Consider the following 16849-nt stretch of genomic DNA (forward strand, 5'->3'; position numbering starts at 1 on the left):
TTTTTCTACCTCTCAATTAGAAATAATTTTCAAACATGGCTGCTTCCTTCTATAAAGTAACATTATCTACATTGTTTGGGTTTAAAGGTGTGTATTAAAGGTGTTTGCCTGTATTCCATCTAGAATAGCTATATTGCTAGATTAATGTTCCTCTATACAAACTAATAAAATGGTTTTGAAAACAGGATCCATCCTGCTGTACTGAGGAAATACACCTTAAGAGGAAGCCTAGACATCCCATCATAGTAAATGATTTGGAATAAGTTATTCAAGAAAACAGATGTAAGAACTAGATTGTGTATATATCTGATAATATATACTTCAAGCAAAAAAAAAATCAGAGTATTTAGGGAAAGATACTACATATTCAGCAAAAGAAAAATGGGAAACAAGTTATTCACTTCAGTACATATCTATGCCTCAAGCAAAAGACAACCCAAGTGTGTAAAAGTAAAACTACTACAGCTAATCACATATTGATTAGGTAGAGCTAACTAACATTGTAAATCGAACAGACCTAAGAAGTATTTACAGATTATTTCATCCAAACACAGAAGAATATACCTTCTACTCAGAACATTATGGATGTTCCTCAAAAAGTGACCAAATAATTTACAAATCAAGTTTCAACAAGTATGAGAAAATAAAAAGAGCACCCTGCTTCCTGTCATGCTACCATGGATTAAGGCTGTATTTCAACAACAGAATTGAGATAAAGTTTACAAACTCATGGAAAGTAAACAACAGAACACTGAGTGAAATATGTGTCTAAACAAGCATAAGGATAACATAAACTTTGTACAATTAAGTGAAAATGAATAAACAATATGCCCAAACACATAGGAAATAAGTAAGACTGTTCTAACAAGCAGTTTCATTTCACAAAGTGCCTATATAAAAAAGGAGAGCTCTTATACCAGCAAAAGAACACATAGCAACTTAATTTGAAAATTTTAAAACAAACAAAAAAACACAATAAAAAGAGTAGATGACAAGAAATACTATAAAACTCAGGGCTGAAATCAATAAAATAGAAATAAAGAAGCAATATGACAAATCAATGTAAGAAAGTTACTTGATTGAGAAAATGAATAATACTGAGAGACCCTTACCAGGCAAAGAGAGAGAGAGAGAGAGAGAGAGAGAGAGAGAGAGAGAGAGAGAGAGAGAGAGAGAGAGAAAATAACTAAATTAACAAGAGATAACAATGAAATGCAAAAAAATCATATGGAAGAATTCTAAAACCCTGCATCCCACCAAATGGGAAATATTTTAAAAAGGATAATTTTCTTGATACCTTCCATTTACCAGTGTTAAATCAAGACCAGATACATAATTTAAACAGAACAGTGCCCCTTAATAAAATAGAGGTTGTAACTAAATGTTACCTAACAACTTCAACAGTAAAAAGCCTTAGACAGGTGATTTTAGGTAAGAATTCTGTCCCACTTGGGGATCCAACCCTAAATAACCAACAAACTCAGACACTAGGCAGAAGCCAACAAGAGCCTGCTGACAGGAGCCTGATATAGCTGTCTCGTGTGAGGCTCTACCAGTGCCTCACAAATACAGAAGTGGATGCTCACAGTCAACTATTGGATGTAGCACAAGGTCCCCAATGAAGGAGCCAGAGAAAATACCCAGGGAGCTAAAGGGGACTGAATCCCCATATAAGGAACATCAATATGAAGTAACCGGTACCCTCAGAGCTCCTTGGAACTATACCATCAATCAAAGAAAACACATGGCAGAACTTGTGGATCTAGCTAAATTTGCAGCAGAGGATGGCTTAGTTGGTCATAAATGGGAGGAGAAGCCTTTGGCCCTGTGAAGGCTCTGTGCCCCAGTATATAGAAATGCCAGGACCAGGAATGAGAGTTGGGTGGGATGGGGAGCAGAGGGATGGGGGAGGGAATAGGAGATTTTCAGAGGGGAAATTAGGAAAAGGGATAACATTTGAAATGTAAATAAAGAAAATATTTAATAAAAAAACTAAAAAAAAATTCTAATAGTTATTTACAATACTCAAATTATTTAAAAATTTGAAATGGAAGGAATATTTCCCTCTTTAGTTTATAAAGGTACCCTGATATTAAAAAACACATAAAGACCCAACAATGCAATACAATTACAGAAGAATTTCCCTTATGAACATAGATGCAAAAATAATAAAATACTGGCAAACTGAATTCAAGATTACATCAAAAACATCCACTGTAATTATGATCAAATGATTTCATCCATCGACAAAGAGATGGAACAATATCTTTGCAGATCAGTGGGGACACACAGGCTTACCTGCTGCCAAGCCACACTGGCTGGCTGTAGATACCGAGAGACCCATGAGCCATGTGGTCTTCCTGCAGCAGGAGCCACTACTATGTGCACATTAGTTGGAAAGAAGGGATAGAAGCAGAGCAACAGAGTTTGAGCATTATAAAGAGAAATGGAACTGGAGACATTAGGTGGAAGAGGAATAGCCTGTTGTGAGTAGCCTGCCCAATGACTTGAGGCCATGTTAAAGGCCCCATGAGTGTTTAATCTGGGGTTGGGGCATGTCTGTGTCTTTGGCTGGGTAGAGTGGTCAATGTCATTGTCATTGTCAATGTCATTGTTCATATTACCACTAGAAAACATGGGAACATCTCTGGTCTATGTGGGACCACATACATGTCCAATGAGTGTACCGAACTGCTTCTACCTTGCACTTGCAGGAGCACTTTGTAGTCATGGGTGTGGATGAGACAGGAGACAGGGCATGAGACCAGGTCCTGCCTTCTGATGGTGGAGGCTCTGTTTGGCCTAACTAGAGCAGTGGTCTGGAGTTTTCCCTGTATGATTCAGGAAAGCTGAGAGCTGACCAGAACTGCTACTATTCAGGCCTAGATTCATGGCTTTGAGTTGATCCACTCCCAAATCTATTTCATCTCTCAAACTGTTGGAGCATGAAAAAGGGCCTATCCTGCTGACCCAAAGCTGCAAGATCTCCGTGACACAGGGCAGCAACAGAATAACTAGGAGGAGTGCCTGTGTGGATCCAATACTGATGGTTTGAGAGAGGCCAGGGGACTTGAACTTAATTAGTTCATTGCAAGGAACACTTGAAAGTGAAAATGTGTGAAAAGGGGTGGGGTTATACTGTGGGACATACTGTGACAAATGACCTTCCTAAATAGAAATAATAAAATGTCTGGGAAAGAAGTCACGAAAACAACATCATTCACAATAGCATCAAATAATACAAAATATCTTTGGGTGCATGAGGAAGCACAGCCTAACTCCAGCTGATCTCACAACAAGCATGAGAAGATGCCAGGCAAACAGGCTGACAGTCTCAACCAGTGGCAGCAACAATATAGTTTTAGCTGCCAATTGCACCAAAGAAATGGGTTCATGGCCAAGCCAATAACTGCAGAATGCATGAGGAAAAGTAGATTTCCCTCAGGTGCCCATTCTCCTGGCCCACAAGACTGGCAGATGTGAGGATCTGAAAGGGAAAACAAGGTTTCTGAGAGATAGGTGAGCAGAAGGAAGGGGAAGATGGAGAAGGCAAAGTCAAGGTCTTTCAAAAGTGTAAGATTCTGGGTGAGTTGCACCTTGACAAGCAGGTTTTTGGAGCCATATTGAGAGGTGAGCTTAGAGCAACTACAGGCTATGCAGGTCCTCAAAATGGCTGTGTTTGTATGGCTCAGGATTCCAAATGTAGTTTGCAAGCACAGAGAACTTTATGCTAGTAGCTATGCCTGCAGGCTAGTGAGGTTATGAATTGGTAAGAGTGATCAGCTTTTTCTTTCTTCCTTCCTTTCTTTCCTTCTTTCCTTCTTTCTTTCTTTCTTTCTTTCTTTCTTTCTTTCTTTCTTTCTTTTCTTCCTTCCTTCCTTCCCTCCTTCCTTACTTTCTTCTTTCTTTCCTTCCTTCCTTCTTCCTTCCTTCTTCCTTCCTTCCTTCCTTCTTTCTTTTCTTCCTTCCTTCCTTCTTTATTTCCTTCTTTCTTTTCTTCCTTCCTTCCTTCCTTCTTTCCTTCTTTCTTCTTTCTTCCTTCCTTCCTCCCTTCCTTCCTTCTTTCTTTCTTTCTTCCTTCCTTCCTTGCTTTCTTCCTTCTTTCTTTCCTTCTTTCTTCTTTCTTCCTTCCTTCCTTCTTTCTTTCTTTCTTCCTTTCCTTCCTTCCTTCTTTCTTCTTTCTTTCTTTCTTTCTTTCTTCCTTCTTTCTTTTCTTCCTTCTTTCTTTCTTTCTCTTTCCTTTCTTTCTTTCTTTCTTTCGTTCTTTCATTTTTTTCATTTTCTTCCTTCCTCCCTTCCTTTCTTCTTTCTTTCTTCCTTCCTTCTTTCTTTCTTTCTTCCTTTCCTTCCTTCCTTCTTTCTTTCTCTTTCCTTTGTTTCTTTCTTTCTTTCTTTCTTTCTTTCTTTCTTTCACTTTTTCATTTCATTTCCTTCCTTCCTTCTTCCTTCTTTCTTTCTTATTTTCTTCCTTCCTTCCTTCTTTCCTTCTTTCTTCTTTCTTTCTTTCTTTCATTTTTTCATTTCCTTCCTTCCTTCTGTCCTTCCTTCCTTCCTTCCTTTCTTTCTTTCCTTCCTTTTTTCCTCTTTCTTTCTTCCTTTCTTTCTTTCTTTCTTTCTTTCTTTCACTTTTTCATTTCCTTTCTTCCTTCTTTCTTTCTTATTTTCTTCCTTCCTTCCTTCTTTCCTCCTTTCTTCTTTCTTTCTTTCTTTCTTTCTTTCTTTCTTTCTTTCTTTCTTTCTTTCATTTTTTCATTTCCTTCCTTCCTTCTGTCCTTCCTTCCTTCCTTCCTTTCTTTCCTTCCTTTTTTCCTCTTTCTTTCTTCCTTCCTTTCTTTCTTTCTTTCTTTCTTTCTTTCTTTCTTTCTTTCTTTCTCAGAAGAACACACTGTATCTTTATTTTCTCTTTTATCTAGTACATACACTAAATGTTAAATGTGTGGAGCTGTGTATTCAATAAATTCAATAAACAGATAACCAGTGATATAGCAAATACAAGCATTATAAGGATTTTTTAAAAAGTAAATGTCTGTTTAAAATAAAATGTTGTTACAAAGGCCAGAATTGGATTCTAATAAAACAAAGCACAATGTATAAGGCAAAATTTATGAAGAAAGAATATACAGTTAATATAAAATCATATTTTTAAATATCCTTTTGAGGAAGAGGCACAAGAATTTAAAATAACTTAAGCATTCTTTTTAGAATATTAGCCATAATAAAGTAAATAAATTTGATACAATAGGACTATATTTTTCCAGAAAAAAAAAACTCCACTGTTGAATCATATTTCTGAGCTACATTTTAATTATGTATATACTTATACAGATATTTGTAATACACAGACTTTTAAGTATAGAAAATTAAGATGTCAGAGCATACATAATGATTTGACCAAAGTAAAAGGTAACATCTTTTTAGCATCTCTTGTTGTTTTTGAAACCCTTAATTTTAAAAAGCTAAGACCTGTTATTTAAAAAGCTTTTCCCATTATGTTTTCGCTTATCACACAAAGTGGGCTGAGAATGTGACACTCCTCAACACAAGTCTAGACATGACAGAAAGTGAGTAGTGAGTTAACACTGTTTCTAACAACAGCAGTGTTGACCATGTAAACTGTGCACAGTGACTCTCTTAACCATCCTCGTACACAAAACCAACCAACCTAGTTACAGATCCAATGCCAGCAAACAGCAATGCCAACTCATCTAAGACTCCTCCAGCTAGAGTTTTAAATAATACAGTTATATTCAATTTATTTATGGCCGAAAGAATCAAGTATATTATGATGAATGCAGATAGTTTGTATGAAAATAGCCTTCATTTCTTCTTTCTTAATTTATTTCTCTCTCTCTCTCTCTCTCTCTCTCTCTCTCTTTCTTTCTTTCTTTTTTTAAGATTTATTTATTTATTATGTATACAGCATTCTGTTATCATGTATCCTCCAGGAAGAAAAGGGCACTAGAACCCTTTGTCAATGGTTGTGAGCCACCATGTGGTTGCTGGGAATTGAACTCAGGACCTCTGCAAGAGCACACATTACTTTTTACCCATATTTCTTTTATTAGATATTTTCTTCATTTACATTTCAAATGCCATCCCCAAAGTCCCCTATTCCCTTCTCCCTCCCTGCTCTCCTATCCACTTACTCCCACTTCTTGGCCCTGGTGTTCCCCTGTACTAGGGCATATAAAATTTGCTAGACCAAGGGGGCTCTCTTCCCAATGATGGCCAACTAGGCCATCTTCTGCTACATATGCAGCTAGAGAAATGAGCTCTATGGGTACTGATTAGTTCATATTGTTGCTCTACCTATAGGGTTGCAGACCCCTTCAGCTCTTGAGTACTTTATCTAGATCCTATATTAGGGGCCCTGTTTTCCTTCCTATAGATGACTGTGAGCATCCACTTTTGTATTTGCCAGGCACTGGTAAAGCCTCACAGGAGACAGGTATATCAGTGCCCTATCAGGAAAATCTTGCTCACATATGCAATAGTGTCTGCTTTGGTGGTTGATTATGCGATGGACTCCCAGGTGGGGTAGTCTCTGGATGGTCCATCCTTTCGTTTTAGCTCCAAACTTTGTCTCTGTAATTCCTTCCATGGATATTTTATTTCATATTCTAGGGAGGAATGAAGTATCCACGGGTAGGTCTTCCTTCTTGATTTTCATGGGTTTTGGAAGTTGTATTTTGTGTATTCTAGGTTTCAGGGCTAATATCCACTTATCAGTGAGTGCATATCAGATGACTTCTTTTGTGATTATGCTACCTCACTCAGGATGAAATCCTCCAGATACATCCATTTGCCCAAGAATTTCATAAATTCATTGTTTTTAATAGCTATGTAGTACTCCATTGTATAAATGTACCACATTTTCTGTATCCAGTCCTCTGTTTAGGGACATCTTGGTTCTTTCCAGCTTCTTTTTATTATAAATAGGTCTCATATGAACATAGTGGAGCATGTGTCCTTATTACCAGTTGGAACATATTCTGGGTATATGCCCAGGAGAGGTATTGCTGGATCTACCGGTAGTACTATGTCCAGTTTTCTGAGGAAGAGACAGACTGATTTCCAGAGTGGTTGTACCAGCTTGCAATCAAAACAGCAATGGAAGAATGTCCCTCTTTCTCCACATCCTCATCAGCATTTGCTGTCCCCTGAATTTTTGATCCCACCTGTTCTGACTGGTGTGAGATGGAATCTCAGGGTTGTTTTGATTTGCCTTTCCCTAATGATTAAGGATGTTGAACATTTTTCAAGTGCTTTTCAGTCCTTTGGTATTCCTCATTTGAGAATTCTTTGTTTAGCTCTGTACCCCATTTTTAATGGGGTTAGTTGAATTTCTGGAGTCCACCTTCTTGAGCTTTTTGTATATATTGGATATTAGTCCCCTATCAGATTTAGGATTGCCAAAATTCTTTCCAAATCTGTTGGTGGCCTTTTTGTCTTATTGACACTACCTTTTGCCAGACAGAAGCTTTGCAGTTTTATGAGGTCCCATTTGTTGATTCTTGATCTTACAACACAGGCCAATGCTGTTCTGTTTAGGAATTTATACCCTGTGCCCATATCTTTGAGGGTTTTCCCCACTTTCTCCTCTATAAATTTCAGTGTCTCTGGTTTTATGTGGAGTTCTTTTATCCACTTAGACTTGAGCTTTGTTCAAAGAGATAAGCCCCCAATGTATGGTACTGGTATAGCGACAGACAGGTAGACCAATGGAATAGAGCTGAAGACCCAGAAATGAACCCACACACCTATGGTCACTTGATCTTTGACAAAGGAACTGAAACCATCCAGTGGAAAGATGACAGCATCTTCAACAAATGGTGCTGGCTCAACTGTTGGTTAGCATGTAGAAAAATGCAAATTGATCCATTCTTACCTCCTTGTACAAAGCTCAAGTCTAAGTAGATCAAGGAACTCCACATAAAAACAGAGACACTGAAACTTATAGAGGAGAAAGTGGGGAAAAGCCTCGAAGATATGGGCAGAGGGGAAAGATTCTTAAACATAATAGCAATGGCTTGTGCTTTAAGGTCAAGGATCTACAAATGGGACTTCATAAAATTGCAATGCTCCTGTAAGGCAAACGACACTTGTCAATAGACTAAAAGGCAATCCAGAGATTGGGAAAAGATCTTTACCAATCCTAAATCCTATAGGGGGCTAATATCCAATATTTATAAAGAACTCAAGAAGTTGGATTTCAGAAAACCAAACAACCCTTTTAAAAAATGTGGTACAGAACTAAACAAAAATTCTCAACTGAGGAATACTGAATGACTGAGAAGCACCTAAAAAAAATGTTCAACATCCTTAATCATTAGGGAAATGCAAAACAAAACAACCCTGAGATACCACCTCACACCAGTCAGAGTGGCTAAGACAAAAATCTCAGATACTGGGGAGGATGGGGAGAAAGAGGAACTCTACTCCATTGCTAGTGGGACTGCAAGCTGGTACATCTACTCTGGAAGTCAGTTTGGCAGTCCTCAGAAAATTGGGCATAGCTCTACCAGAAGATCCAGCAATACCACTCCTGGAAATATACCCAAAACATGTTCCAACATGTAATAAGGACACATGCTCCATTACGTTCATAGCAGCCTTATTTATAGTAACCAGGAGCTGGAAAGAACCCCTATGTCCCTCAACAGAGGAATACAGAGAATACAGAAAATGTGGTACATTTACACAATGGAGTACTACTTAGCTATTAAAAACAATGAATTTATGAAATTCTTAGACACGTTGATTGATCTGGAGCATATCATCTTGAGTGAGGTAACACAATCACAAAAGAGCATGATATGCACTCACTGATAAATAGACATTAGCCCAGAAGCTCAGAATCCATTTTAGAATGGGGAACAAAATACCATGGAAGGAGTTACAGAGACAAAGTTCAGAGCAGAGCATGAAGGAACAACCATCCAGAGACTGCTGCACTTGGGGATTCATCCCATAAACAACCACCAGACCCAGACACTAGGAAGATGCCAATAAGAGCCTGCTGACAGGAGCCTGATATAGCTGTCTCCTGTGAGGCTCTGCCAGTGCCTAGCAAATACATAAGTGGATGTTCACAATCATCCATTGGACAGAGCACAACGTCCCCAATGAATGAGCTAGAGAAAGTACCCAAGGAGCTGAAGGGGACTGAAGCCCTATAGGAGGAACAATATGAACTACCAGTACTACCAGTGCTCCTTGGAACTATATCACCAATCAAAGAAAACACATGGTGGAACTTGTGGCTCTAGCTATATATGTAGCAAAGGATGGCATAGTCGGTCATCAAAGGGAGGAGAGGCCCTTGGTCCAGTGAAGGCTCTATGCCTCAGTATAGGGGAATGCCCGGAACAGGAATGGGAATAGATTGGTTAGGCTGCATGGGGAGGGGGAATATTTAGGGGTTTTTCAGAGGGGAAACTAGGAAAGGGGATAACATTTGATATGTAAATAAAGAAAATATCTAATTACATAAAAAGAATGAGAACACACAAGATGATTATACTCAGATAACTTTTTCATTTAATTCACTTTCTGATTACATCAAATTTCTTGAGTGACAGGAAACAATAATTTCTTACCACTATAAAGAATATGGAAATGGAATTTGTTCCCCAGAATGTGTCCTGACAATAGAATAAATATATTAGTATATATATTAATGAAATTATCTTCTACTATAAAAAATGGTTGTAAGTTTACAAAACCAAATTTTACTACTTTCTGTCTCTTATCATTAAATAAAGGTAATAATTATATTTTGCCCATGTTCCATAAATGAACTGCTTTTGATAAATACCAAAATAGTATTTTCTTGATTTTTATTTTTGAAAACTAAAGAATATAGAAGTCAATTACTTATGCTAATAAATAACTTTGAGAATGCCTTCCTGATGTTTTTTTTGACAAAATAAAAATTGAACGTAATGTTTTAATATGACAGATATAATAACACATTAAAGGCTATTGTCATTAATATCATCAACAAATTTACTCTTAGGTATGAGCATAAATGTTTTAAATGGATAATATCAAGGTATAACATCTTTTAGAAATCTAACTATGGCCAGGCAGTGGTGGTACATGCCTGTAATCCCAGCACTGGGGAGGCAGAGGTAGCTGGATTTCTGAGTTCGAGACCAGCCTGGTCCACAGAGTGAGGTCCAGGACAGCCAGGGCTAGACAGAGAAACCCTGTCTTGAAAAACCAAAAAAAAAAATAATAAATAAAGAAAAGAAAAGAAAAGAAAAGAAAAGAAAAGAAAAGAAAAGAAAAGAAAAGAAAAGAAAAGAAAAGAAAGGAAATCTAACTATGTATGTGTTGATAAAAATGTGGAATGAATATGAATATTGCAGATGTCATCTAAACCTCTTAAGATCTACAGTGATCCTGCTGACTGATAGATAAGAGATTATAACATTCATCATAAGTGAATATGAAACTTTTACAAACATACAGGTAAATTATTCAAGATATTTGTAGACTCATGATTTTATGAATTATTCTTTTAAGTATAAAGATATATGAAAAAAACTGTGAGAATCTGATATGCATGTCAATCGATACCTTTTGTCTTAGTGTGTTTCTTGAGATTTTGCACTATGAAGACATACACAGGTTATTCACTATAAATATTTTGTCATCCAGTGGTCCCTTACTTCAATAAATAATAGCTTTGAGAAAGTGATTCAGTGACTGAATGTTCCTTCCCAACCATTAATTTCAGTCCTCAATGCTGCAAACGTGTAGTGACCAATTTCTGATATTTTCTATTATAATAGGTTTGAATAATAACAAAACCAAATACTGATAATATGCATAAGGGGTAGTATTTTATTTAATTTGAGGTTTGTGGTATATTAAATTCATGACTTACAGGAAAACAGGGTTCTCTACAATTAGAAATTAACATGGGAAAGGAGTTATCCCCAAGGTAGAGGACATGCTTTGTTAAGTGGAAGTATGTTATGACAGTAGAATATATTTGAAAGAAGTTTGGTCTCTGTTTCAAATAAAGGAAGACATTTAAACTTAGAAAATCAAACTTCTTTATCATCTTAGTGTTATATGTTAATAAATCAAGGTAAGAATTATAATTCACCTAATTACAAAGAAAAGAGACTAATTTGACTGACAACAAAATTGTGTACCTGAAATTTTTTATTTTAATATAATCACATAATATATATATATTATAAAATTCCACCTATCTACAATAAAGAATGAAACGTTTGAATGAAGATTATTGACATAAGCCTGACATCTACAATTACCTAAATAGCTCCTAATGGCAGTATTAATATTTATCAGAAATGATTCTAAAAATGTTACAGAAATATTAGCATATCTTCATTTGGTTCAACACAATTTTGGCATGGAAAAACTCTTCTAAATTAATGCAACCATGTTTGTGTGTGTGTGTGTGTGTGTGTGTGTGTGTGTGTACATTTATGTGTATGTGTATGTATATATGTATATACATAATAACATATTTGTTTATATTTATCAAAGGACTTAATTAATTATACATTATATATAACAAAATTTATTGCTTCAAAAGTGATAACAGCTAAAACTCATAAAAATATTTGAATAAGACTAAATGACTATAGTATTTGAAATTTTTAATGCCTATATTTACTTGAAATTTCTACTGAATTAATTTCTCAGTATAAAAATGAGGACCAAAGTGTTTCCAAATAACTGGCATACACACATGCACACATATACACAGGAGAAAGGAGAGAGGAGAAAGAGACAGAGACAGACAGAGACACAGAGACACAGAGACAGAGGCACAGAGACAGAGATAGAGAGAGATTAATATTAGATGATTTAGATAATTTGGCAGATTTGTTTTAGCAATTTGTACACAAAACACTTACAGGAGCTGAGGAAAGAGACTGAGGTAGAATACTGCTGGCCTAGGAACTATAACGCTATGGTTTGTTATTGTACCACAGTAAATTAAACTGCAGAGTAAGTGCTATTTTAAAAAAAAAAAACTTCAATTACTATATCTTTTTATTTATGTACAGTTTCAAATCAAGAAATCCATAGGTCTGAAAAATATTAATTTTGATTACATAGATTTTACAATGACTTCCAAAAATTTTAAGTGTAAAATTGCATTTCATAAAATCTGGTGCTGAATTGATCATTTAAAAATTGCACAGAAAGACAACTAGGAGAATAAAAGGGAGTTAGAAATCACATTAAGACACTGAGAAAAGGACATTGAATATATTTTTTCTTAAGTTAATTTTTAAATGAATAAATCACATTTAATCACAATGAATTGCTTTGTGATAATCTTAGGAAACAATTTTGGAAGAAAATTAAAGACACAACTGATACAACTGAAAATTGAATCTTTGATTCAGAATTCTCCACTTTAGATATTTAAATAATCATTTAAAGATTAGCTTGTGTCATTATGCCATTAAAAGGAATATAAATTATATCAGGTAGAGGGTGCACAAAAGACAGAAGCATTTACTTTAGAGATATATTCAGTGAAAAAGTATACAAGTCATGACAAATTATGAGCTCATTAGTTACACACACACACACATACACACATAAATTTTCAACAAGATGAAGAAAGAAATATATTTGCTTCAGTTTCTGAATGATATATCAAGGCTTAGAATAAGGAAGTATACTTTGAATCATCCCCACAGATGAAACACACTGACATCAAGGAAGAGGACAATGCTTCCACAGTGACACAGTTTCTTCTGCTTGGATTTTCTGACCTTCCAAACCTCCAGAGCTTTCTGTTTGGGGTGTTCTCCATAATGTACTTGATTATGCTAATTGCAAATAGCTTCATAATTGTGATAACCAAGCTTGATCCTACACTACAGAAACCCATGTATTTTTTCCTGATCAACTTTTCATTTCTGGAAATCTGTTATGTATCAGTCATTCTCCCTAGGGTTCTGTACAGCATTTGGACCCAAGACAGAAATATTTCTCTTTTGGCCTGTGCCACACAAATGTGTTTCTTCCTAATGCTGGCAGCCACTGAAAGTATTCTTCTGGCTGTGATGTCCTATGACCGTATGTGGCCATCTGTAGTCCTCTGCACTATCCTCTGGTCATGAGTCCAAGAAAATGCAGGCAGCTGGCAGCAGGGTCCTGGCTCGGTGGCATGCCATTCCAGGTTGGGCAAACCTGTCAAATATTCTCTCTACATTTCTGTAACTCTAACCAAATAGAACACTTCTTCTGTGACATACCCCCTGTGCTTAAACTGGCCTGTGGAGACACTTCTGTTAATGAGATGTATGTCTATGTAGTGGCTATCCTGCTTGCAGCAATCCCTTTTATACTAATACTAACATCTTACAGCAAAATCATTGCCACCATCCTGAGGCTGCCAACTGCTGAAGGACGATCGAAAGCCTTCTCCACATGTTCTTCCCACCTAGTGGTGGTGGTTTTGTTTTTTGCCTCTGCATCTATTACCTACTTAATGCCAAAATCAACTCATTCTGCAGTAAGTGACAAATTCCTTTCTCTTTTCTACACCATCGTCACCCCCGTGTTCAATCCCATGATATACAGCCTTAGGAACAAAGAGGTAATTGCAGCTCTGAGAAGATTGTTGCTTAGAACATAGTTTCATGGTTTTCTACTCAAGTGACAGAATTACAATCTCAGGTCTCACTCACAGAGACTTTTCCCATATGTTGTTTTACATTGAGATGTTATTCACACCAAGCTAGGAACTTTGTTGTTTTGAAAGCTAGTATAACATCACTTTGCTTTGAAATACACTCACTGAATGGACATATTGTTAATGTATGATAATGAAACATTTACCAATTCAATTTTTTCTTTGACATTTTTTTCTTCATGTGTGTAATACATTTTCTATTCCGGTCATAACCCAAGTACTCCATCCAAATCCTTCCTTACACGTAGGTCTTTGTTTTGTTTCATGACCCATGAAGCTTGTCCTCTATGGGACAAGTTTAAGCGTATTTTGGCCCCTCTATTGAAGGATTTGACTCCTGCTCTAGCTGAATATTTTAGTTGGTAGTGTTGCTGACAGCAGAGTATGTTTCCGTCTCATGTTCCTAACTTATTGTTGACAGGGCAAGTTTCATTCAGGTCCAGTGAACTCAAGAGCAGCAGCTGTTATGAGGTCAATTCTCACTTATTAAGAATAGTTTGTGCAGCCATGTATCTGCATGAAAAAGTAAGCTGAATCAGTCTGTTTTCATGTGACATATTTATAACTCTAAATCACTTAAATTATTTCCCTCATCTTCACATTGTTATTTCCTGTTATTATTTTGTTTTGTACAATATCTGAAGTATTATAATGACATGTCAAATATTTCTTGAAACAGATTAAGTTAATTGATGAAGTAGTGAAACTTTCTGTGTTCTGACAGATTTTTGGTAAACTGAGAGACTATAAACAATGATATTGAAAGCAACGTTGAACCTAACATGTGTCTCTGTCATGTTAATGCATTCACACAACTCTATAATCGTCAATGAACTTACTTTCAAATCCTAGGATGCCATAATATATTCAATAATTGTACATCTATACTATAAATTTTATAGATATTGTAGAATTTGACTAATAAATGCCATGTCCAACTTTATTTGGAATGTATTCTTTCTCACCCTACACATAACAAAATGGCATATATTTTGTCTTGGTACTAATTTATATATTTTAACATACTTACTCCTAATGCCTTTCCTCTTCTGTCTCTCTGTGTTTCACACACACACACACACACACAGACACACACACACANAGATATATATATATATATATATATATATATATATATATATATATATATAAACATATATCAATATACAAATACTTACAAAATATAGAATCCACAAATGAAAGAAATGATCTTTAATAAATGACAGAAATTAAGCTATACATTTCTTTGAAATCAATAATCAAGTTTTGATTTTCAGTTCTATACATTTTTCTCCAAAGGACAATATTTATTTGTCTTCATGTTTGTAAACACTGCAAACATATCCATTGTGTACATATGCTATATTTTTCAGGTGATAGGTTTCCAAACTTACCTATTATGAACAGTGTAGCAGTGAATGGTAATGTAATAGTACCTCTGTGATGTTTTGACACATGAGCATTTAAACACTATGCTTAAGTGTCATAGCTTGATCATATGATTGATATATGTTCAATATGGATACAGTTTAATACTCATTTCCATAGAGGCTAGACTGATTTGCATTCCACAAATTATTCTTTGTCTCTCTGTGGGTGTCTCTCTATCCCACTATGTCTCTCACACTCTCTGTCTCTATCTCTTTGCTCTCACCAGCATTATGTATTTCTTTTCTTTATTTTTATGTTTTCTTTACATCTATTTGCATGTATTTTTTTGAGTTTATGCACATCACATGAGGTAAGGTGCCATGGGAAGTCAGAAATGTTGATAGATACTTTTGGACATTTCTTGGAACTATGGGAACTTATTTTTAATTGCTAAGTTAACACTCTATGTGTTATTTATTTTCTTAAATGACTAGAATTCACACTGCAGCAAGTTAAAATCTCAGTGTAGCTTTTAATCTATGTTTCTTTGTCACAATTGAGGTTGATTATATTACTGAACGAGTACTGGACATCAGAATTTCATAGTTTTGTAATCTCTTTTATCATTTTTTGGAAATTTTTTATTTAATATTTAAAATATTTAATTAATAACTTTCTAAATTATTTGTTTGAATATATTCTATATATTATTCCTATTCTAGACATAAACTAGCAAAGATCTCTTACATTCTGTAATATGTCTCTTCGTTTGATAGTTTGCTATATAGACACATTTTCATATCATGAAAGCATTTTTCTTCTCATTTTTATAGGGTATCAATGAGAAAATTATACCCCTTTCTTGGTCTAGAGTATCTTACAAATTCTTGGACATAATAATTTTGTCTTATTTTACTGATAGAATTTTAGCACACCAATGGATCCATATAATTCCAATTCATGCCAATAAATGTATTGAATGGTACCCTTTCTAGGCCCAAGGACCAGTCATTAAAGAATCTGTGCTAAATGTGGTTTAGACAGGTTCAGACAGGTGGTAGCATTTAAATAAACATTAAGGTACACAATCACTTTGCATCATAAATGGAGTCAAATCTGCCTTTAAAATTTCATCTCTCAGGACAAAGCAATTTCTGGAAAACCAATAGTGTACCCAATATAGACTAAGAGTTTATGGGACAGATTTATATTAACACTTTTATATATCTGTCTTGTATTACTTATAATAAAAATTAAATTGAAATATAGAAAACATAATTAAAGAAAACAAAGTGAATTTATGACAAGCCTATGTGACCTGAAAAATTAGTAACCAAAGAAAACATCATCTGTGTACAGTAATACCATTCCAGAGCTGAAGGTTTAGCTTTACAGAAAAGAAGAATCAATCTTTCTAAGGGGGTTTTCAAACACTAAAATTTTGCTTAAGATATAAAATGTCATTTCTCCAGAATTGGACTATGTATACTATATTATTAAGTTGCCAGGTGAGGGATGCCCACTGTACAATAGCAGCATTTCTCCCATGAGGGTAATAACTGACTTATAACTAGATGCCAGACATGCTCCAGAGGAGGCAATTCATGTCTGTTACTATAAACCTGGTCAAAACCTCATGACTAAAGAAGTCATAGGCACTGGATATGGACCATCTTGATGTTGATGATTTAAGAGATCAGGTAGCTTAACTGCCTTTTAAATGTTATGACTCTTGTATTCCCAAACTTGCTTAGAGTAAAACATCTTTTATAGTTT

The 16849-nt window shown here is 35.4% G+C and overlaps 1 pseudogene; it reads left to right on the top strand.

The window, feature by feature from the left end:
* The first annotated feature begins 12701 nt into the window (after positions 1-12701).
* On the top strand, positions 12702-13645 carry LOC110289902 (annotated as a pseudogene).
* The last annotated feature ends 3204 nt before the right edge of the window (positions 13646-16849 follow it).

This window comes from Mus caroli, chromosome 2 (genome assembly GCF_900094665.2).
Source record: "Mus caroli chromosome 2, CAROLI_EIJ_v1.1, whole genome shotgun sequence".
In the NCBI taxonomy this organism is placed as follows: domain Eukaryota; kingdom Metazoa; phylum Chordata; class Mammalia; order Rodentia; family Muridae; genus Mus; species Mus caroli.